Consider the following 23,880-nt stretch of genomic DNA (forward strand, 5'->3'; position numbering starts at 1 on the left):
AATGACACACCTGTGTGAACAGCCAGGAGACCCCCCCCCCCCCCATGTTATGTTACATAGTTACATAGTTAGTACGGTCGAAAAAAGACATATGTCCATCAAGTTCAACCAGGGAATTAAGGGGTAGGGGTGTGGCGCGATATTGGGGAAGGGATGAGATTTTATATTTCTTCATAAGCATTAATCTTATTTTGTCAATTAGGAACATTCAGCACCCACCCGCTATCAAGGCAGCTGCCTATCATGTCATGCCCTACCTGCACAGGTGTGCTGGCTACTCAAATGATCCAATTAAGGAGGCCATTTAGTCAGCAGCAGCAGAAGTCCTGTGCCTGGACGCTCCAACAGCGGCCAGACACAAGCAGAAGCAGAAGCAGCAGAAGCAGCAGCAGCACCACCTTTTGTTTTTTGGCTGCAGCAGCAGCAAGGCCCACAGGGCTGGCTAGCTGGCTAGCCAGCAAGCAGGTAGCAATGAAAGTAGGAATCTTTCTTTTTAACCCTGTAAGGGGGTGGTGCACTGTAACCGAAGATACTGCCATATCGGGTCAATGCATAGGGCGACGGAAGCAAGCTTCGAAATCGGCCCCCGTTCTCAAAAATCCATTTAATATATGGTCCCCAGATAGGGGACGTATCAGATATTAAACTGATAAGAACAGATACTACACTTGATCTTAGCCAAAAGGCCGAGAAGCGATAACCGTGAAAGGGGCGGGCCCAACAAGGTGCCCTTCATGGGCACTATCACTGCTTGCTGTCAGGGAGGCTGCCAGACAATTTTCCATGCACACTCTGGGCTGGGGGGCAGTCAACCACCAGTACACACAGCAGAACCTAAACCCATACCATTATTGCTAAGCAGCAAGACAGGGGCCCATTGCACTCCCACGGGGCCTTTTTAAATGCAATCCATAACCCGGATTTGCCAGGAACCCTTCTTACTCCTCCTACTTGCATGTGACACTGGGCTTAGGATCTGCATAGGAAACACACACACAAGCACACACCTACCTTTGTTGCCTGCAGATGCCTCCTTGGCTGTCCCCAAACGGTATCAAACCAACACCCACGGGAAGCTGTAAGCATAGAGGACATGCCTGCACCCCATTGGACTTACCTGTGTGGGTTAAACCCGGGTTATTTGACAACCTATGGCGGTGATGGTTCTGCTCAGGCAGAGCAGTGCTGATGCTCCTCATAAAGCTGTCGCTGCTGTGAAGGTTCTAGGTGACATCACAAATCCCTATGGTTACATACACAACAAAGCTGGGTTGTTGTTGTTTACACTCTGCAAGGCCTGTGGAAGTGAGTGACATCATAGCACTGTAGTTCTGAGGGTTCTAGATGGATGCAACAATCTCCTGTTGCTTCTATGAAGGCCATAATAGACGACATCACCAAACAGCTCCATAGTCACATACACAGCAAAGGAGAGATGTTGTTTACACCTAGTGATGTCAGTGGTATTGAGTGACATCACAGCACAGTGCTAAGGCTCCTGGGCCTGGACACAGCAGCGGCTGCAATATCTCAACGGAGAATACGTTTATATATATGTGTGTGTGTGCGCGTATATATATATATATATATATATATATATATATATATATATATATTTCTCTGCCGAAATCACTTTTAAACCCATTTCCACCTTTTTTTCCCTTCTCTTCCTCTTACTTTTTTTTCACGTTTTTTTACGTTTTTCTCCTTTTCGCCTCTTTTCTGGGCGTATTATTCTTCTTTTTCTTCTTTTTTTTCGTCTAATGCATACCCCATCAGTGCAGCAATGCTTATTCAATACCGCCAGCAGATGGAGACACTGGGGGATAATTTTCTAAGGATTTATACTGATTTTTCCTGTCTGAATTTGTCGCACAGAAAGTTGCAGGCCAAATATGTGTGACATTTCTGCGACTTTAGCTTCTAGAGCATTTTTACAACATTATACATAGGTGCTGAATACATAAAAAGCGACTGTTCAGCGACAGACAAGTCGCATCGGCTGAAAGTAGGCCAGAATGTCAGTCCATGTTGGAGCAGGTTTAGATACAGTCTAAAGTATAGATCTCAAAGTCTGTGCACAGAATTTAGCAAGGGCCTCGCACCTTCTGATGCATCAGGTAGGTGCACAATAGCATAGCCTAACCCTCTGTACTTTGGTCTATATTGATGCGGGACATAGACAGCCAGCTGATGACCAATCCATTAGTGCAATGGATGGCTGGAAGCATTTGTCTTTGCCTTTGCAATACCACAGAAGCAATGCATGGTCAATGTACAGCAATGACACACCTGTGTGAACAGCCAGGAGACCCCCCCCCCCCCCCATGTTATGTTACATAGTTACATAGTTAGTACGGTCGAAAAAAGACATATGTCCATCAAGTTCAACCAGGGAATTAAGGGGTAGGGGTGTGGCGCGATATTGGGGAAGGGATGAGATTTTATATTTCTTCATAAGCATTAATCTTATTTTGTCAATTTGGAACATTCAGCACCCACCCGCTATCAAGGCAGCTGCCTATCATGTCATGCCCTACCTGCACAGGTGTGCTGGCTACTCAAATGATCCAATTAAGGAGGCCATTTAGTCAGCAGCAGCAGAAGTCCTGTGCCTGGACGCTCCAACAGCGGCCAGACACAAGCAGAAGCAGAAGCAGCAGAAGCAGCAGCAGCACCACCTTTTGTTTTTTGGCTGCAGCAGCAGCAAGGCCCACAGGGCTGGCTAGCTGGCTAGCCAGCAAGCAGGTAGCAATGAAAGTAGGAATCTTTCTTTTTAACCCTGTAAGGGGGTGGTGCACTGTACCCGAAGATACTGCCATATCGGGTCAATGCATAGGGCGACGGAAGCAAGCTTAGAAATCGGCCCCCGTTCTCAAAAATCCATTTAATATATGGTCCCCAGATAGGGGACGTATCAGATATTAAACTGATAAGAACAGATTTTTTTTTTTTTATCTAAAGCCGAGGAACGTGCTTTCGATTCACCCAAAGTGCAAGAAAAAGTGCAAACGTGTTACACTAAAAAAAACGTGCACAAAGGATGCGGTCTATCGCAAGCCCTTCTCCGATAGGAGAGAGGCCCCCCAACAAACCTTACCCTTCGCCTCCGGACCAAAAGGTACCTGCGAGGTTCCAGGTTCGATGTCCCTTTTCGCCGAAGCTACTAGGGGACCACAAATGCTCCCGGCATCCCCCTTGGCGTTAGCCAAGGTATCTGCCCGCAGAGCCGATTACGGTAGGTACCCTGCCAAAGCAGGAGTACCCGGGGTGTTTGCAGGGAGGTGCGGAACCTAATGGCCACACACACCTCCCCTAGACCGCCAGGAGGGACACCCAGAAGGGCTACCGCATCCTGACCAATCCTGTGAACACACAACACGCAAAAAGTGACACAGTGAGACAAAAAAGAAATAAATAAGTGAATGTGTGCAGATATACTGCCCGGACATCCGGCCGGATCTATAAAAATTTCTCTGATCCTAGCCAGAAGGCCGGGAATCAAGAGGTGAGTGCCACAAGGTGAAGAGATTATGGTGCCCGTGCTTCAACTCAGTGAGCCTATCCTCCCAGTGAGTTTCGGCACCTCGGGGTCACCACTCCCCGAGGCACAAAAGTACCTCGGCTCTAGACCCTCTCAGCCTCATGGCGAGACCCGGAGGGAACAGGTCACATCGGGGCAGCCGTCGAGCTGATTCCTCAGAACCAGCCCCGGAAAGCCCTGGTACACCTGCATCCTCCATGCAGCACCCATCCCCACCAGCCCCATACCGGCGTTACTGTCCACCGGCATGAAAAACTGATAAGAACAGATACTACACTTGATCTTAGCCAAAAGGCCGAGAAGCGATAACCGTGAAAGGGGCGGGCCCAACAAGGTGCCCTTCATGGGCACTATCACTGCTTGCTGTCAGGGAGGCTGCCAGACAATTTTCCATGCACACTCTGGGCTGGGGGGCAGTCAACCACCAGTACACACAGCAGAACCTAAACCCATACCATTATTGCTAAGCAGCAAGACAGGGGCCCATTGCACTCCCACGGGGCCTTTTTAAATGCAATCCATAACCCGGATTTGCCAGGAACCCTTCTTACTCCTCCTACTTGCATGTGACACTGGGCTTAGCATCTGCATAGGAAACACACACACAAGCACACACCTACCTTTGTTGCCTGCAGATGCCTCCTTGGCTGTCCCCAAACGGTATCAAACCAACACCCACGGGAAGCTGTAAGCATAGAGGACATGCCTGCACCCCATTGGACTTACCTGTGTGGGTTAAACCCGGGTTATTTGACAACCTATGGCGGTGATGGTTCTGCTCAGGCAGAGCAGTGCTGATGCTCCTCATAAAGCTGTCGCTGCTGTGAAGGTTCTAGGTGACATCACAAATCCCTATGGTTACATACACAACAAAGCTGGGTTGTTGTTGTTTACACTCTGCAAGGCCTGTGGAAGTGAGTGACATCATAGCACTGTAGTTCTGAGGGTTCTAGATGGATGCAACAATCTCCTGTTGCTTCTATGAAGGCCATAATAGACGACATCACCAAACAGCTCCATAGTCACATACACAGCAAAGGAGAGATGTTGTTTACACCTAGTGATGTCAGTGGTATTGAGTGACATCACAGCACAGTGCTAAGGCTCCTGGGCCTGGACACAGCAGCGGCTGCAATATCTCAACGGAGAATACGTTTATATATATGTGTGTGTGTGCGCGTATATATATATATATATATATATATATATATATATATATATATTTCTCCGCCGAAATCACTTTTAAACCCATTTCCACCTTTTTTTCCCTTCTCTTCCTCTTACTTTTTTTTCACGTTTTTTTACGTTTTTCTCCTTTTCGCCTCTTTTCTGGGCGTATTATTCTTCTTTTTTTTCGTCTAATGCATACCCCATCAGTGCAGCAATGCTTATTCAATACCGCCAGCAGATGGAGACACTGGGGGATAATTTTCTAAGGATTTATACTGATTTTTCCTGTCTGAATTTGTCGCACAGAAAGTTGCAGGCCAAATATGTGTGACATTTCTGCGACTTTAGCTTCTAGAGCATTTTTACAACATTATACATAGGTGCTGAATACATAAAAAGCGACTGTTCAGCGACAGACAAGTCGCATCGGCTGAAAGTAGGCCAGAATGTCAGTCCATGTTGGAGCAGGTTTAGATACAGTCTAAAGTATAGATCTCAAAGTCTGTGCACAGAATTTAGCAAGGGCCTCGCACCTTCTGATGCATCAGGTAGGTGCACAATAGCATAGCCTAACCCTCTGTACTTTGGTCTATATTGATGCGGGACATAGACAGCCAGCTGATGACCAATCCATTAGTGCAATGGATGGCTGGAAGCATTTGTCTTTGCCTTTGCAATACCACAGAAGCAATGCATGGTCAATGTACAGCAATGACACACCTGTGTGAACAGCCAGGAGACCCCCCCCCCCCATGTTATGTTACATAGTTACATAGTTAGTACGGTCGAAAAAAGACATATGTCCATCAAGTTCAACCAGGGAATTAAGGGGTAGGGGTGTGGCGCGATATTGGGGAAGGGATGAGATTTTATATTTCTTCATAAGCATTAATCTTATTTTGTCAATTAGGAACATTCAGCACCCACCCGCTATCAAGGCAGCTGCCTATCATGTCATGCCCTACCTGCACAGGTGTGCTGGCTACTCAAATGATCCAATTAAGGAGGCCATTTAGTCAGCAGCAGCAGAAGTCCTGTGCCTGGACGCTCCAACAGCGGCCAGACACAAGCAGAAGCAGAAGCAGCAGAAGCAGCAGCAGCACCACCTTTTGTTTTTTGGCTGCAGCAGCAGCAAGGCCCACAGGGCTGGCTAGCTGGCTAGCCAGCAAGCAGGTAGCAATGAAAGTAGGAATCTTTCTTTTTAACCCTGTAAGGGGGTGGTGCACTTTACCCGAAGATACTGCCATATCAGGTCAATGCATAGGGCGACGGAAGCAAGCTTCGAAATCGGCCCCCGTTCTCAAAAATCCATTTAATATATGGTCCCCAGATAGGGGACGTATCAGATATTAAACTGATAAGAACAGATTTTTATCTAAAGCCGAGGAACGTGCTTTCGATTCACCCAAAGTGCAAGAAAAAGTGCAAACGTGTTACACTAAAAAAACGTGCACAAAGGATGCGGTCTATCGCAAGCCCTTCTCCGATAGGAGAGAGGCCCCCCAACAAACCTTACCCTTCGCCTCCGGACCAAAAGGTACCTGCGAGGTTCCAGGTTCGATGTCCCTTTTCGCCGAAGCTACTAGGGGACCACAAATGCTCCCGGCATCCCCCTTGGCGTTAGCCAAGGTATCTGCCCGCAGAGCCGATTACGGTAGGTACCCTGCAAAAGCAGGAGTACCCGGGGTGTTTGCAGGGAGGTGCGGAACCTAATGGCCACACACACCTCCCCTAGACCGCCAGGAGGGACACCCAGAAGGGCTACCGCATCCTGACCAATCCTGTGAACACACAACACGCAAAAAGTGACACAGTGAGACAAAAAAAGAAATAAATAAGTGAATGTGTGCAGATATACTGCCCGGACATCCGGCCGGATCTATAAAAATTTCTCTGATCCTAGCCAGAAGGCCGGGAATCAAGAGGTGAGTGCCACAAGGTGAAGAGATTATGGTGCCCGTGCTTCAACTCAGTGAGTCTATCCTCCCAGTGAGTTTCGGCACCTCGGGGTCACCACTCCCCGAGGCACAAAAGTACCTCGGCTCTAGACCCTCTCAGCCTCATGGCGAGACCCGGAGGGAACAGGTCACATCGGGGCAGCCGTCGAGCTGATTCCTCAGAACCAGCCCCGGAAAGCCCTGGTACACCTGCATCCTCCATGCAGCACCCATCCCCACCAGCGTCACTGTACACCGGCATGAAAAACTGATAAGAACAGATACTACACTTGATCTTAGCCAAAAGGCCGAGAAGCGATAACCGTGAAAGGGGCGGGCCCAACAAGGTGCCCTTCATGGGCACTATCACTGCTTGCTGTCAGGGAGGCTGCCAGACAATTTTCCATGCACACTCTGGGCTGGGGGGCAGTCAACCACCAGTACACACAGCAGAACCTAAACCCATACCATTATTGCTAAGCAGCAAGACAGGGGCCCATTGCACTCCCACGGGGCCTTTTTAAATGCAATCCATAACCCGGATTTGCCAGGAACCCTTCTTACTCCTCCTACTTGCATGTGACACTGGGCTTAGGATCTGCATAGGAAACACACACACAAGCACACACCTACCTTTGTTGCCTGCAGATGCCTCCTTGGCTGTCCCCAAACGGTATCAAACCAACACCCACGGGAAGCTGTAAGCATAGAGGACATGCCTGCACCCCATTGGACTTACCTGTGTGGGTTAAACCCGGGTTATTTGACAACCTATGGCGGTGATGGTTCTGCTCAGGCAGAGCAGTGCTGATGCTCCTCATAAAGCTGTCGCTGCTGTGAAGGTTCTAGGTGACATCACAAATCCCTATGGTTACATACACAACAAAGCTGGGTTGTTGTTGTTTACACTCTGCAAGGCCTGTGGAAGTGAGTGACATCATAGCACTGTAGTTCTGAGGGTTCTAGATGGATGCAACAATCTCCTGTTGCTTCTATGAAGGCCATAATAGACGACTCACCAAACAGCTCCATAGTCACATACACAGCAAAGGAGAGATGTTGTTTACACCTAGTGATGTCAGTGGTATTGAGTGACATCACAGCACAGTGCTAAGGCTCCTGGGCCTGGACACAGCAGCGGCTGCAATATCTCAACGGAGAATACGTTTATATATATGTGTGTGTGTGCGCGTATATATATATATATATATATATATATATATATATATATATATATTTCTCCGCCGAAATCACTTTTAAACCCATTTCCACCTTTTTTTCCCTTCTCTTCCTCTTACTTTTTTTTCACGTTTTTTTACGTTTTTCTCCTTTTCGCCTCTTTTCTGGGCGTATTATTCTTCTTTTTCTTCTTTTTTTTCGTCTAATGCATACCCCATCAGTGCAGCAATGCTTATTCAATACCGCCAGCAGATGGAGACACTGGGGGATAATTTTCTAAGGATTTATACTGATTTTTCCTGTCTGAATTTGTCGCACAGAAAGTTGCAGGCCAAATATGTGTGACATTTCTGCGACTTTAGCTTCTAGAGCATTTTTACAACATTATACATAGGTGCTGAATACATAAAAAGCGACTGTTCAGCGACAGACAAGTCGCATCGGCTGAAAGTAGGCCAGAATGTCAGTCCATGTTGGAGCAGGTTTAGATACAGTCTAAAGTATAGATCTCAAAGTCTGTGCACAGAATTTAGCAAGGGCCTCGCACCTTCTGATGCATCAGGTAGGTGCACAATAGCATAGCCTAACCCTCTGTACTTTGGTCTATATTGATGCGGGACATAGACAGCCAGCTGATGACCAATCCATTAGTGCAATGGATGGCTGGAAGCATTTGTCTTTGCCTTTGCAATACCACAGAAGCAATGCATGGTCAATGTACAGCAATGACACACCTGTGTGAACAGCCAGGAGACCCCCCCCCCCCCCCCCCCCCATGTTATGTTACATAGTTACATAGTTAGTACGGTCGAAAAAAGACATATGTCCATCAAGTTCAACCAGGGAATTAAGGGGTAGGGGTGTGGCGCGATATTGGGGAAGGGATGAGATTTTATATTTCTTCATAAGCATTAATCTTATTTTGTCAATTAGGAACATTCAGCACCCACCCGCTATCAAGGCAGCTGCCTATCATGTCATGCCCTACCTGCACAGGTGTGCTGGCTACTCAAATGATCCAATTAAGGAGGCCATTTAGTCAGCAGCAGCAGAAGTCCTGTGCCTGGACGCTCCAACAGCGGCCAGACACAAGCAGAAGCAGAAGCAGCAGAAGCAGCAGCAGCACCACCTTTTGTTTTTTGGCTGCAGCAGCAGCAAGGCCCACAGGGCTGGCTAGCTGGCTAGCCAGCAAGCAGGTAGCAATGAAAGTAGGAATCTTTCTTTTTAACCCTGTAAGGGGGTGGTGCACTGTACCCGAAGATACTGCCATATCGGGTCAATGCATAGGGCGACGGAAGCAAGCTTCGAAATCGGCCCCCGTTCTCAAAAATCCATTTAATATATGGTCCCCAGATAGGGGACGTATCAGATATTAAACTGATAAGAACAGATACTACACTTGATCTTAGCCAAAAGGCCGAGAAGCGATAACCGTGAAAGGGGCGGGCCCAACAAGGTGCCCTTCATGGGCACTATCACTGCTTGCTGTCAGGGAGGCTGCCAGACAATTTTCCATGCACACTCTGGGCTGGGGGGCAGTCAACCACCAGTACACACAGCAGAACCTAAACCCATACCATTATTGCTAAGCAGCAAGACAGGGGCCCATTGCACTCCCACGGGGCCTTTTTAAATGCAATCCATAACCCGGATTTGCCAGGAACCCTTCTTACTCCTCCTACTTGCATGTGACACTGGGCTTAGGATCTGCATAGGAAACACACACACAAGCACACACCTACCTTTGTTGCCTGCAGATGCCTCCTTGGCTGTCCCCAAACGGTATCAAACCAACACCCACGGGAAGCTGTAAGCATAGAGGACATGCCTGCACCCCATTGGACTTACCTGTGTGGGTTAAACCCGGGTTATTTGACAACCTATGGCGGTGATGGTTCTGCTCAGGCAGAGCAGTGCTGATGCTCCTCATAAAGCTGTCGCTGCTGTGAAGGTTCTAGGTGACATCACAAATCCCTATGGTTACATACACAACAAAGCTGGGTTGTTGTTGTTTACACTCTGCAAGGCCTGTGGAAGTGAGTGACATCATAGCACTGTAGTTCTGAGGGTTCTAGATGGATGCAACAATCTCCTGTTGCTTCTATGAAGGCCATAATAGACGACATCACCAAACAGCTCCATAGTCACATACACAGCAAAGGAGAGATGTTGTTTACACCTAGTGATGTCAGTGGTATTGAGTGACATCACAGCACAGTGCTAAGGCTCCTGGGCCTGGACACAGCAGCGGCTGCAATATCTCAATGGAGAATACGTTTATATATATGTGTGTGTGTGCGCGTATATATATATATATATATATATATATATATATATATATATATATTTCTCCGCCGAAATCACTTTTAAACCCATTTCCACCTTTTTTTCCCTTCTCTTCCTCTTACTTTTTTTTCACGTTTTTTTACGTTTTTCTCCTTTTCGCCTCTTTTCTGGGCGTATTATTCTTCTTTTTCTTCTTTTTTTTCGTCTAATGCATACCCCATCAGTGCAGCAATGCTTATTCAATACCGCCAGCAGATGGAGACACTGGGGGATAATTTTCTAAGGATTTATACTGATTTTTCCTGTCTGAATTTGTCGCACAGAAAGTTGCAGGCCAAATATGTGTGACATTTCTGCGACTTTAGCTTCTAGAGCATTTTTACAACATTATACATAGGTGCTGAATACATAAAAAGCGACTGTTCAGCGACAGACAAGTCGCATCGGCTGAAAGTAGGCCAGAATGTCAGTCCATGTTGGAGCAGGTTTAGATACAGTCTAAAGTATAGATCTCAAAGTCTGTGCACAGAATTTAGCAAGGGCCTCGCACCTTCTGATGCATCAGGTAGGTGCACAATAGCATAGCCTAACCCTCTGTACTTTGGTCTATATTGATGCGGGACATAGACAGCCAGCTGATGACCAATCCATTAGTGCAATGGATGGCTGGAAGCATTTGTCTTTGCCTTTGCAATACCACAGAAGCAATGCATGGTCAATGTACAGCAATGACACACCTGTGTGAACAGCCAGGAGACCCCCCCCCCCCCATGTTATGTTACATAGTTACATAGTTAGTACGGTCGAAAAAAGACATATGTCCATCAAGTTCAACCAGGGAATTAAGGGGTAGGGGTGTGGCGCGATATTGGGGAAGGGATGAGATTTTATATTTCTTCATAAGCATTAATCTTATTTTGTCAATTAGGAACATTCAGCACCCACCCGCTATCAAGGCAGCTGCCTATCATGTCATGCCCTACCTGCACAGGTGTGCTGGCTACTCAAATGATCCAATTAAGGAGGCCATTTAGTCAGCAGCAGCAGAAGTCCTGTGCCTGGACGCTCCAACAGCGGCCAGACACAAGCAGAAGCAGAAGCAGCAGAAGCAGCAGCAGCACCACCTTTTGTTTTTTGGCTGCAGCAGCAGCAAGGCCCACAGGGCTGGCTAGCTGGCTAGCCAGCAAGCAGGTAGCAATGAAAGTAGGAATCTTTCTTTTTAACCCTGTAAGGGGGTGGTGCACTGTACCCGAAGATACTGCCATATCGGGTCAATGCATAGGGCGACGGAAGCAAGCTTCGAAATCGGCCCCCGTTCTCAAAAATCCATTTAATATATGGTCCCCAGATAGGGGACGTATCAGATATTAAACTGATAAGAACAGATACTACACTTGATCTTAGCCAAAAGGCCGAGAAGCGATAACCGTGAAAGGGGCGGGCCCAACAAGGTGCCCTTCATGGGCACTATCACTGCTTGCTGTCAGGGAGGCTGCCAGACAATTTTCCATGCACACTCTGGGCTGGGGGGCAGTCAACCACCAGTACACACAGCAGAACCTAAACCCATACCATTATTGCTAAGCAGCAAGACAGGGGCCCATTGCACTCCCACGGGGCCTTTTTAAATGCAATCCATAACCCGGATTTGCCAGGAACCCTTCTTACTCCTCCTACTTGCATGTGACACTGGGCTTAGGATCTGCATAGGAAACACACACACAAGCACACACCTACCTTTGTTGCCTGCAGATGCCTCCTTGGCTGTCCCCAAACGGTATCAAACCAACACCCACGGGAAGCTGTAAGCATAGAGGACATGCCTGCACCCCATTGGACTTACCTGTGTGGGTTAAACCCGGGTTATTTGACAACCTATGGCGGTGATGGTTCTGCTCAGGCAGAGCAGTGCTGATGCTCCTCATAAAGCTGTCGCTGCTGTGAAGGTTCTAGGTGACATCACAAATCCCTATGGTTACATACACAACAAAGCTGGGTTGTTGTTGTTTACACTCTGCAAGGCCTGTGGAAGTGAGTGACATCATAGCACTGTAGTTCTGAGGGTTCTAGATGGATGCAACAATCTCCTGTTGCTTCTATGAAGGCCATAATAGACGACATCACCAAACAGCTCCATAGTCACATACACAGCAAAGGAGAGATGTTGTTTACACCTAGTGATGTCAGTGGTATTGAGTGACATCACAGCACAGTGCTAAGGCTCCTGGGCCTGGACACAGCAGCGGCTGCAATATCTCAACGGAGAATACGTTTATATATATGTGTGTGTGTGCGCGTATATATATATATATATATATATATATATATATATATATATATTTCTCCGCCGAAATCACTTTTAAAACCATTTCCACCTTTTTTTCCCTTCTCTTCCTCTTACTTTTTTTTCACGTTTTTTTACGTTTTTCTCCTTTTCGCCTCTTTTCTGGGCGTATTATTCTTCTTTTTCTTCTTTTTTTTCGTCTAATGCATACCCCATCAGTGCAGCAATGCTTATTCAATACCGCCAGCAGATGGAGACACTGGGGGATAATTTTCTAAGGATTTATACTGATTTTTCCTGTCTGAATTTGTCGCACAGAAAGTTGCAGGCCAAATATGTGTGACATTTCTGCGACTTTAGCTTCTAGAGCATTTTTACAACATTATATATAGGTGCTGAATACATAAAAAGCGACTGTTCAGCGACAGACAAGTCGCATCGGCTGAAAGTAGGCCAGAATGTCAGTCCATGTTGGAGCAGGTTTAGATACAGTCTAAAGTATAGATCTCAAAGTCTGTGCACAGAATTTAGCAAGGGCCTCGCACCTTCTGATGCATCAGGTAGGTGCACAATAGCATAGCCTAACCCTCTGTACTTTGGTCTATATTGATGCGGGACATAGACAGCCAGCTGATGACCAATCCATTAGTGCAATGGATGGCTGGAAGCATTTGTCTTTGCCTTTGCAATACCACAGAAGCAATGCATGGTCAATGTACAGCAATGACACACCTGTGTGAACAGCCAGGAGACCCCCCCCCCCCCATGTTATGTTACATAGTTACATAGTTAGTACGGTCGAAAAAAGACATATGTCCATCAAGTTCAACCAGGGAATTAAGGGGTAGGGGTGTGGCGCGATATTGGGGAAGGGATGAGATTTTATATTTCTTCATAAGCATTAATCTTATTTTGTCAATTAGGAACATTCAGCACCCACCCGCTATCAAGGCAGCTGCCTATCATGTCATGCCCTACCTGCACAGGTGTGCTGGCTACTCAAATGATCCAATTAAGGAGGCCATTTAGTCAGCAGCAGCAGAAGTCCTGTGCCTGGACGCTCCAACAGCGGCCAGACACAAGCAGAAGCAGCAGAAGCAGCAGCAGCACCACCTTTTGTTTTTTGGCTGCAGCAGCAGCAAGGCCCACAGAGCTGGCTAGCTGGCTAGCCAGCAAGCAGGTAGCAATGAAAGTAGGAATCTTTCTTTTTAACCCTGTAAGGGGGTGGTGCACTGTACCCGAAGATACTGCCATATCGGGTCAATGCATAGGGCGACGGAAGCAAGCTTCGAAATCGGCCCCCGTTCTCAAAAATCCATTTAATATATGGTCCCCAGATAGGGGACGTATCAGATATTAAACTGATAAGAACAGATACTACACTTGATCTTAGCCAAAAGGCCGAGAAGCGATAACCGTGAAAGGGGCGGGCCCAACAAGGTGCCCTTCATGGGCACTATCACTGCTTGCTGTCAGGGAGGCTGCCAGACAATTTTCCATGCACACTCTGGGCTGGGGGGCAGTCAACCACCAGTACACACAGCAGAACCTAAACCCATACCATTATTGCTAAGCAGCAAGACAGGGGCCCATTGCACTCCCACGGGGCCTTTTTAAATGCAATCCATAACCCGGATTTGCCAGGAACCCTTCTTACTCCTCCTACTTGCATGTGACACTGGGCTTAGGATCTGCATAGGAAACACACACACAAGCACACACCTACCTTTGTTGCCTGCAGATGCCTCCTTGGCTGTCCCCAAACGGTATCAAACCAACACCCACGGGAAGCTGTAAGCATAGAGGACATGCCTGCACCCCATTGGACTTACCTGTGTGGGTTAAACCCGGGTTATTTGACAACCTATGGCGGTGATGGTTCTGCTCAGGCAGAGCAGTGCTGATGCTCCTCATAAAGCTGTCGCTGCTGTGAAGGTTCTAGGTGACATCACAAATCCCTATGGTTACATACACAACAAAGCTGGGTTGTTGTTGTTTACACTCTGCAAGGCCTGTGGAAGTGAGTGACATCATAGCACTGTAGTTCTGAGGGTTCTAGATGGATGCAACAATCTCCTGTTGCTTCTATGAAGGCCATAATAGACGACATCACCAAACAGCTCCATAGTCACATACACAGCAAAGGACAGATGTTGTTTACACCTAGTGATGTCAGTGGTATTGAGTGACATCACAGCACAGTGCTAAGGCTCCTGGGCCTGGACACAGCAGCGGCTGCAATATCTCAACGGAGAATACGTTTATATATATGTGTGTGTGTGCGCGTATATATATATATATATATATATATATATATATATTTCTCCGCCGAAATCACTTTTAAACCCATTTCCACCTTTTTTTCCCTTCTCTTCCTCTTACTTTTTTTTCACGTTTTTTTACGTTTTTCTCCTTTTCGCCTCTTTTCTGGGCGTATTATTCTTCTTTTTCTTCTTTTTTTTCGTCTAATGCATACCCCATCAGTGCAGCAATGCTTATTCAATACCGCCAGCAGATGGAGACACTGGGGGATAATTTTCTAAGGATTTATACTGATTTTTCCTGTCTGAATTTGTCGCACAGAAAGTTGCAGGCCAAATATGTGTGACATTTCTGCGACTTTAGCTTCTAGAGCATTTTTACAACATTATATATAGGTGCTGAATACATAAAAAGCGACTGTTCAGCGACAGACAAGTCGCATCGGCTGAAAGTAGGCCAGAATGTCAGTCCATGTTGGAGCAGGTTTAGATACAGTCTAAAGTATAGATCTCAAAGTCTGTGCACAGAATTTAGCAAGGGCCTCGCACCTTCTGATGCATCAGGTAGGTGCACAATAGCATAGCCTAACCCTCTGTACTTTGGTCTATATTGATGCGGGACATAGACAGCCAGCTGATGACCAATCCATTAGTGCAATGGATGGCTGGAAGCATTTGTCTTTGCCTTTGCAATACCACAGAAGCAATGCATGGTCAATGTACAGCAATGACACACCTGTGTGAACAGCCAGGAGACCCCCCCCCCCCCCCCATGTTATGTTACATAGTTACATAGTTAGTACGGTCGAAAAAAGACATATGTCCATCAAGTTCAACCAGGGAATTAAGGGGTAGGGGTGTGGCGCGATATTGGGGAAGGGATGAGATTTTATATTTCTTCATAAGCATTAATCTTATTTTGTCAATTAGGAACATTCAGCACCCACCCGCTATCAAGGCAGCTGCCTATCATGTCATGCCCTACCTGCACAGGTGTGCTGGCTACTCAAATGATCCAATTAAGGAGGCCATTTAGTCAGCAGCAGCAGAAGTCCTGTGCCTGGACGCTCCAACAGCGGCCAGACACAAGCAGAAGCAGAAGCAGCAGAAGCAGCAGCAGCACCACCTTTTGTTTTTTGGCTGCAGCAGCAGCAAGGCCCACAGGGCTGGCTAGCTGGCTAGCCAGCAAGCAGGTAGCAATGAAAGTAGGAATCTTTCTTTTTAACCCTGTAAGGGGGTGGTGCACTGTACCCGAAGATACTGCCATATCGGGTCAATGCATAGGGCGACGGAAGCAAGCTTCGAAATCGGCCCCCGTTCTCAAAAATCCATTTAATATATGGTCCCCAGATAGGGGACGTATCAGATATTAAACTGATAAGAACAGATACTACACTTGATCTTAGCCAAAAGGCCGAGAAGCGATAACCGTGAAAGGGGCGGGCCCAACAAGGTGCCCTTCATGGGCACTATCACTGCTTGCTGTCAGGGAGGCTGCCAGACAATTTTCCATGCACACTCTGGGCTGGGGGGCAGTCAACCACCAGTACACACAGCAGAACCTAAACCCATACCATTATTGCTAAGCAGCAAGACAGGGGCCCATTGCACTCCCACGGGGCCTTTTTAAATGCAATCCATAACCCGGATTTGCCAGGAACCCTTCTTACTACTCCTACTTGCATGTGACACTGGGCTTAGGATCTGCATAGGAAACACACACACAAGCACACACCTACCTTTGTTGCCTGCAGATGCCTCCTTGGCTGTCCCCAAACGGTATCAAACCAACACCCACGGGAAGCTGTAAGCATAGAGGACATGCCTGCACCCCATTGGACTTACCTGTGTGGGTTAAACCCGGGTTATTTGACAACCTATGGCGGTGATGGTTCTGCTCAGGCAGAGCAGTGCTGATGCTCCTCATAAAGCTGTCGCTGCTGTGAAGGTTCTAGGTGACATCACAAATCCCTATGGTTACATACACAACAAAGCTGGGTTGTTGTTGTTTACACTCTGCAAGGCCTGTGGAAGTGAGTGACATCATAGCACTGTAGTTCTGAGGGTTCTAGATGGATGCAACAATCTCCTGTTGCTTCTATGAAGGCCATAATAGACGACATCACCAAACAGCTCCATAGTCACATACACAGCAAAGGAGAGATGTTGTTTACACCTAGTGATGTCAGTGGTATTGAGTGACATCACAGCACAGTGCTAAGGCTCCTGGGCCTGGACACAGCAGCGGCTGCAATATCTCAACGGAGAATACGTTTATATATATGTGTGTGTGTGCGCGTATATATATATATATATATATATATATATATATATATATATTTCTCCGCCGAAATCACTTTTAAACCCATTTCCACCTTTTTTTCCCTTCTCTTCCTCTTACTTTTTTTTCACGTTTTTTTACGTTTTTCTCCTTTTCGCCTCTTTTCTGGGCGTATTATTCTTCTTTTTCTTCTTTTTTTTCGTCTAATGCATACCCCATCAGTGCAGCAATGCTTATTCAATACCGCCAGCAGATGGAGACACTGGGGGATAATTTTCTAAGGATTTATACTGATTTTTCCTGTCTGAATTTGTCGCACAGAAAGTTGCAGGCCAAATATGTGTGACATTTCTGCGACTTTAGCTTCTAGAGCATTTTTACAACATTATACATAGGTGCTGAATACATAAAAAGCGACTGTTCAGCGACAGACAAGTCGCATCGGCTGAAAGTAGGCCAGAATGTCAGTCCATGTTGGAGCAGGTTTAGATACAGTCTAAAGTATAGATCTCAAAGTCTGTGCACAGAATTTAGCAAGGGCCTCGCACCTTCTGATGCATCAGGTAGGTGCACAATAGCATAGCCTAACCCTCTGTACTTTGGTCTATATTGATGCGGGACATAGACAGCCAGCTGATGACCAATCCATTAGTGCAATGGATGGCTGGAAGCATTTGTCTTTGCCTTTGCAATACCACAGAAGCAATGCATGGTCAATGTACAGCAATGACACACCTGTGTGAACAGCCAGGAGACCCCCCCCCCCCCCCCCATGTTATGTTACATAGTTACATAGTTAGTACGGTCGAAAAAAGACATATGTCCATCAAGTTCAACCAGGGAATTAAGGGGTAGGGGTGTGGCGCGATATTGGGGAAGGGATGAGATTTTATATTTCTTCATAAGCATTAATCTTATTTTGTCAATTAGGAACATTCAGCACCCACCCGCTATCAAGGCAGCTGCCTATCATGTCATGCCCTACCTGCACAGGTGTGCTGGCTACTCAAATGATCCAATTAAGGAGGCCATTTAGTCAGCAGCAGCAGAAGTCCTGTGCCTGGACGCTCCAACAGCGGCCAGACACAAGCAGAAGCAGAAGCAGCAGAAGCAGCAGCAGCACCACCTTTTGTTTTTTGGCTGCAGCAGCAGCAAGGCCCACAGGGCTGGCTAGCTGGCTAGCCAGCAAGCAGGTAGCAATGAAAGTAGGAATCTTTCTTTTTAACCCTGTAAGGGGGTGGTGCACTGTAACCGAAGATACTGCCATATCGGGTCAATGCATAGGGCGACGGAAGCAAGCTTCGAAATCGGCCCCCGTTCTCAAAAATCCATTTAATATATGGTCCCCAGATAGGGGACGTATCAGATATTAAACTGATAAGAACAGATACTACACTTGATCTTAGCCAAAAGGCCGAGAAGCGATAACCGTGAAAGGGGCGGGCCCAACAAGGTGCCCTTCATGGGCACTATCACTGCTTGCTGTCAGGGAGGCTGCCAGACAATTTTCCATGCACACTCTGGGCTGGGGGGCAGTCAACCACCAGTACACACAGCAGAACCTAAACCCATACCATTATTGCTAAGCAGCAAGACAGGGGCCCATTGCACTCCCACGGGGCCTTTTTAAATGCAATCCATAACCCGGATTTGCCAGGAACCCTTCTTACTCCTCCTACTTGCATGTGACACTGGGCTTAGGATCTGCATAGGAAACACACACACAAGCACACACCTACCTTTGTTGCCTGCAGATGCCTCCTTGGCTGTCCCCAAACGGTATCAAACCAACACCCACGGGAAGCTGTAAGCATAGAGGACATGCCTGCACCCCATTGGACTTACCTGTGTGGGTTAAACCCGGGTTATTTGACAACCTATGGCGGTGATGGTTCTGCTCAGGCAGAGCAGTGCTGATGCTCCTCATAAAGCTGTCGCTGCTGTGAAGGTTCTAGGTGACATCACAAATCCCTATGGTTACATACACAACAAAGCTGGGTTGTTGTTGTTTACACTCTGCAAGGCCTGTGGAAGTGAGTGACATCATAGCACTGTAGTTCTGAGGGTTCTAGATGGATGCAACAATCTCCTGTTGCTTCTATGAAGGCCATAATAGACGACATCACCAAACAGCTCCATAGTCACATACACAGCAAAGGAGAGATGTTGTTTACACCTAGTGATGTCAGTGGTATTGAGTGACATCACAGCACAGTGCTAAGGCTCCTGGGCCTGGACACAGCAGCGGCTGCAATATCTCAACGGAGAATACGTTTATATATATGTGTGTGTGTGTGTGTGCGCGTATATATATATATATATATATATATATATATATATATATATTTCTCCGCCGAAATCACTTTTAAACCCATTTCCACCTTTTTTTCCCTTCTCTTCCTCTTACTTTTTTTTCACGTTTTTTTACGTTTTTCTCCTTTTCGCCTCTTTTCTGGGCGTATTATTCTTCTTTTTCTTCTTTTTTTTCGTCTAATGCATACCCCATCAGTGCAGCAATGCTTATTCAATACCGCCAGCAGATGGAGACACTGGGGGATAATTTTCTAAGGATTTATACTGATTTTTCCTGTCTGAATTTGTCGCACAGAAAGTTGCAGGCCAAATATGTGTGACATTTCTGCGACTTTAGCTTCTAGAGCATTTTTACAACATTATACATAGGTGCTGAATACATAAAAAGCGACTGTTCAGCGACAGACAAGTCGCATCGGCTGAAAGTAGGCCAGAATGTCAGTCCATGTTGGAGCAGGTTTAGATACAGTCTAAAGTATAGATCTCAAAGTCTGTGCACAGAATTTAGCAAGGGCCTCGCACCTTCTGATGCATCAGGTAGGTGCACAATAGCATAGCCTAACCCTCTGTACTTTGGTCTATATTGATGCGGGACATAGACAGCCAGCTGATGACCAATCCATTAGTGCAATGGATGGCTGGAAGCATTTGTCTTTGCCTTTGCAATACCACAGAAGCAATGCATGGTCAATGTACAGCAATGACACACCTGTGTGAACAGCCAGGAGACCCCCCCCCCCCCCCCCATGTTATGTTACATAGTTACATAGTTAGTACGGTCGAAAAAAGACATATGTCCATCAAGTTCAACCAGGGAATTAAGGGGTAGGGGTGTGGCGCGATATTGGGGAAGGGATGAGATTTTATATTTCTTCATAAGCATTAATCTTATTTTGTCAATTAGGAACATTCAGCACCCACCCGCTATCAAGGCAGCTGCCTATCATGTCATGCCCTACCTGCACAGGTGTGCTGGCTACTCAAATGATCCAATTAAGGAGGCCATTTAGTCAGCAGCAGCAGAAGTCCTGTGCCTGGACGCTCCAACAGCGGCCAGACACAAGCAGAAGCAGAAGCAGCAGAAGCAGCAGCAGCACCACCTTTTGTTTTTTGGCTGCAGCAGCAGCAAGGCCCACAGGGCTGGCTAGCTGGCTAGCCAGCAAGCAGGTAGCAATGAAAGTAGGAATCTTTCTTTTTAACCCTGTAAGGGGGTGGTGCACTGTAACCGAAGATACTGCCATATCGGGTCAATGCATAGGGCGACGGAAGCAAGCTTCGAAATCGGCCCCCGTTCTCAAAAATCCATTTAATATATGGTCCCCAGATAGGGGACGTATCAGATATTAAACTGATAAGAACAGATACTACACTTGATCTTAGCCAAAAGGCCGAGAAGCGATAACCGTGAAAGGGGCGGGCCCAACAAGGTGCCCTTCATGGGCACTATCACTGCTTGCTGTCAGGGAGGCTGCCAGACAATTTTCCATGCACACTCTGGGCTGGGGGGCAGTCAACCACCAGTACACACAGCAGAACCTAAACCCATACCATTATTGCTAAGCAGCAAGACAGGGGCCCATTGCACTCCCACGGGGCCTTTTTAAATGCAATCCATAACCCGGATTTGCCAGGAACCCTTCTTACTCCTCCTACTTGCATGTGACACTGGGCTTAGGATCTGCATAGGAAACACACACACAAGCACACACCTACCTTTGTTGCCTGCAGATGCCTCCTTGGCTGTCCCCAAACGGTATCAAACCAACACCCACGGGAAGCTGTAAGCATAGAGGACATGCCTGCACCCCATTGGACTTACCTGTGTGGGTTAAACCCGGGTTATTTGACAACCTATGGCGGTGATGGTTCTGCTCAGGCAGAGCAGTGCTGATGCTCCTCATAAAGCTGTCGCTGCTGTGAAGGTTCTAGGTGACATCACAAATCCCTATGGTTACATACACAACAAAGCTGGGTTGTTGTTGTTTACACTCTGCAAGGCCTGTGGAAGTGAGTGACATCATAGCACTGTAGTTCTGAGGGTTCTAGATGGATGCAACAATCTCCTGTTGCTTCTATGAAGGCCATAATAGACGACATCACCAAACAGCTCCATAGTCACATACACAGCAAAGGAGAGATGTTGTTTACACCTAGTGATGTCAGTGGTATTGAGTGACATCACAGCACAGTGCTAAGGCTCCTGGGCCTGGACACAGCAGCGGCTGCAATATCTCAACGGAGAATACGTTTATATATATGTGTGTGTGTGTGTGTGCGCGTATATATATATATATATATATATATATATATATATATATATATATTTCTCCGCCGAAATCACTTTTAAACCCATTTCCACCTTTTTTTCCCTTCTCTTCCTCTTACTTTTTTTTCACGTTTTTTTACGTTTTTCTCCTTTTCGCCTCTTTTCTGGGCGTATTATTCTTCTTTTTCTTCTTTTTTTTCGTCTAATGCATACCCCATCAGTGCAGCAATGCTTATTCAATACCGCCAGCAGATGGAGACACTGGGGGATAATTTTCTAAGGATTTATACTGATTTTTCCTGTCTGAATTTGTCGCACAGAAAGTTGCAGGCCAAATATGTGTGACATTTCTGCGACTTTAGCTTCTAGAGCATTTTTACAACATTATACATAGGTGCTGAATACATAAAAAGCGACTGTTCAGCGACAGACAAGTCGCATCGGCTGAAAGTAGGCCAGAATGTCAGTCCATGTTGGAGCAGGTTTAGATACAGTCTAAAGTATAGATCTCAAAGTCTGTGCACAGAATTTAGCAAGAGCCTCGCACCTTCTGATGCATCAGGTAGGTGCACAATAGCATAGCCTAACCCTCTGTACTTTGGTCTATATTGATGCGGGACATAGACAGCCAGCTGATGACCAATCCATTAGTGCAATGGATGGCTGGAAGCATTTGTCTTTGCCTTTGCAATACCACAGAAGCAATGCATGGTCAATGTACAGCAATGACACACCTGTGTGAACAGCCAGGAGACCCCCCCCACCCCCCCATGTTATGTTACATAGTTACATAGTTAGTACGGTCGAAAAAAGACATATGTCCATCAAGTTCAACCAGGGAATTAAGGGGTAGGGGTGTGGCGCGATATTGGGGAAGGGATGAGATTTTATATTTCTTCATAAGCATTAATCTTATTTTGTCAATTAGGAACATTCAGCACCCACCCGCTATAAAGGCAGCTGCCTATCATGTCATGCCCTACCTGCACAGGTGTGCTGGCTACTCAAATGATCCAATTAAGGAGGCCATTTAGTCAGCAGCAGCAGAAGTCCTGTGCCTGGACGCTCCAACAGCGGCCAGACACAAGCAGAAGCAGAAGCAGCAGAAGCAGCAGCAGCACCACCTTTTGTTTTTTGGCTGCAGCAGCAGCAAGGCCCACAGGGCTGGCTAGCTGGCTAGCCAGCAAGCAGGTAGCAATGAAAGTAGGAATCTTTCTTTTTAACCCTGTAAGGGGGTGGTGCACTGTACCCGAAGATACTGCCATATCGGGTCAATGCATAGGGCGACGGAAGCAAGCTTCGAAATCGGCCCCCGTTCTCAAAAATCCATTTAATATATGGTCCCCAGATAGGGGACGTATCAGATATTAAACTGATAAGAACAGATACTACACTTGATCTTAGCCAAAAGGCCGAGAAGCGATAACCGTGAAAGGGGCGGGCCCAACAAGGTGCCCTTCATGGGCACTATCACTGCTTGCTGTCAGGGAGGCTGCCAGACAATTTTCCATGCACACTCTGGGCTGGGGGGCAGTCAACCACCAGTACACACAGCAGAACCTAAACCCATACCATTATTGCTAAGCAGCAAGACAGGGGCTCATTGCACTCCCACGGGGCCTTTTTAAATGCAATCCATAACCCGGATTTGCCAGGAACCCTTCTTACTCCTCCTACTTGCATGTGACACTGGGCTTAGGATCTGGATAGGAAACACACACACAAGCACACACCTACCTTTGTTGCCTGCAGATGCCTCCTTGGCTGTCCCCAAACGGTATCAAACCAACACCCACGGGAAGCTGTAAGCATAGAGGACATGCCTGCACCCCATTGGACTTACCTGTGTGGGTTAAACCCGGGTTATTTGACAACCTATGGCGGTGATGGTTCTGCTCAGGCAGAGCAGTGCTGATGCTCCTCATAAAGCTGTCGCTGCTGTGAAGGTTCTAGGTGACATCACAAATCCCTATGGTTACATACACAACAAAGCTGGGTTGTTGTTGTTTACACTCTGCAAGGCCTGTGGAAGTGAGTGACATCATAGCACTGTAGTTCTGAGGGTTCTAGATGGATGCAACAATCTCCTGTTGCTTCTATGAAGGCCATAATAGACGACATCACCAAACAGCTCCATAGTCACATACACAGCAAAGGAGAGATGTTGTTTACACCTAGTGATGTCAGTGGTATTGAGTGACATCACAGCACAGTGCTAAGGCTCCTGGGCCTGGACACAGCAGCGGCTGCAATATCTCAACGGAGAATACGTTTATATATATGTGTGTGTGTGCGCATATATATATATATATATATATATATATATATATATATATATATTTCTCCGCCGAAATCACTT

General features: G+C 46.8%; 9 non-coding genes and 3 pseudogenes across 9 annotated transcripts; all 12 read right to left on the reverse strand.

Annotated features, from left to right (window-relative positions):
• Positions 1–507: 507 nt before the first annotated feature.
• Positions 508–698, reverse strand: LOC130344758 (U2 spliceosomal RNA). Its single transcript, XR_008883598.1, has one exon. It is a non-coding gene; the product is annotated as a U2 spliceosomal RNA (small nuclear RNA).
• Positions 699–2,790: 2,092 nt separating this feature from the next.
• On the reverse strand, positions 2,791–2,969 carry LOC130344702 (U2 spliceosomal RNA; annotated as a pseudogene).
• Positions 2,970–3,663: 694 nt separating this feature from the next.
• LOC130344716 (U2 spliceosomal RNA) lies at positions 3,664–3,851 on the reverse strand. Its single transcript, XR_008883560.1, has one exon. It is a non-coding gene; the product is annotated as a U2 spliceosomal RNA (small nuclear RNA).
• Positions 3,852–5,929: 2,078 nt separating this feature from the next.
• Positions 5,930–6,138, reverse strand: LOC130344769 (U2 spliceosomal RNA; annotated as a pseudogene).
• Positions 6,139–6,794: 656 nt separating this feature from the next.
• On the reverse strand, positions 6,795–6,971 carry LOC130344714 (U2 spliceosomal RNA; annotated as a pseudogene).
• Positions 6,972–9,068: 2,097 nt separating this feature from the next.
• LOC130344726 (U2 spliceosomal RNA) lies at positions 9,069–9,259 on the reverse strand. Its single transcript, XR_008883567.1, has one exon. It is a non-coding gene; the product is annotated as a U2 spliceosomal RNA (small nuclear RNA).
• A 2,090-nt stretch (positions 9,260–11,349) lies between these two features.
• On the reverse strand, positions 11,350–11,540 carry LOC130344727 (U2 spliceosomal RNA). Its single transcript, XR_008883568.1, has one exon. It is a non-coding gene; the product is annotated as a U2 spliceosomal RNA (small nuclear RNA).
• Positions 11,541–13,622: 2,082 nt separating this feature from the next.
• On the reverse strand, positions 13,623–13,813 carry LOC130344728 (U2 spliceosomal RNA). Its single transcript, XR_008883569.1, has one exon. It is a non-coding gene; the product is annotated as a U2 spliceosomal RNA (small nuclear RNA).
• Positions 13,814–15,896: 2,083 nt separating this feature from the next.
• LOC130344731 (U2 spliceosomal RNA) lies at positions 15,897–16,087 on the reverse strand. Its single transcript, XR_008883571.1, has one exon. It is a non-coding gene; the product is annotated as a U2 spliceosomal RNA (small nuclear RNA).
• A 2,090-nt stretch (positions 16,088–18,177) lies between these two features.
• LOC130344759 (U2 spliceosomal RNA) lies at positions 18,178–18,368 on the reverse strand. Its single transcript, XR_008883599.1, has one exon. It is a non-coding gene; the product is annotated as a U2 spliceosomal RNA (small nuclear RNA).
• Positions 18,369–20,464: 2,096 nt separating this feature from the next.
• LOC130344760 (U2 spliceosomal RNA) lies at positions 20,465–20,655 on the reverse strand. The gene has a single exon (XR_008883600.1). It is a non-coding gene; the product is annotated as a U2 spliceosomal RNA (small nuclear RNA).
• A 2,099-nt stretch (positions 20,656–22,754) lies between these two features.
• On the reverse strand, positions 22,755–22,945 carry LOC130344732 (U2 spliceosomal RNA). Its single transcript, XR_008883572.1, has one exon. It is a non-coding gene; the product is annotated as a U2 spliceosomal RNA (small nuclear RNA).
• Between the last annotated feature and the right edge of the window lie 935 nt (positions 22,946–23,880).

This window comes from Hyla sarda, unplaced genomic scaffold, assembly GCF_029499605.1.
Source record: "Hyla sarda isolate aHylSar1 unplaced genomic scaffold, aHylSar1.hap1 scaffold_733, whole genome shotgun sequence".
NCBI classification, from domain to species: Eukaryota; Metazoa; Chordata; class Amphibia; order Anura; family Hylidae; genus Hyla; species Hyla sarda.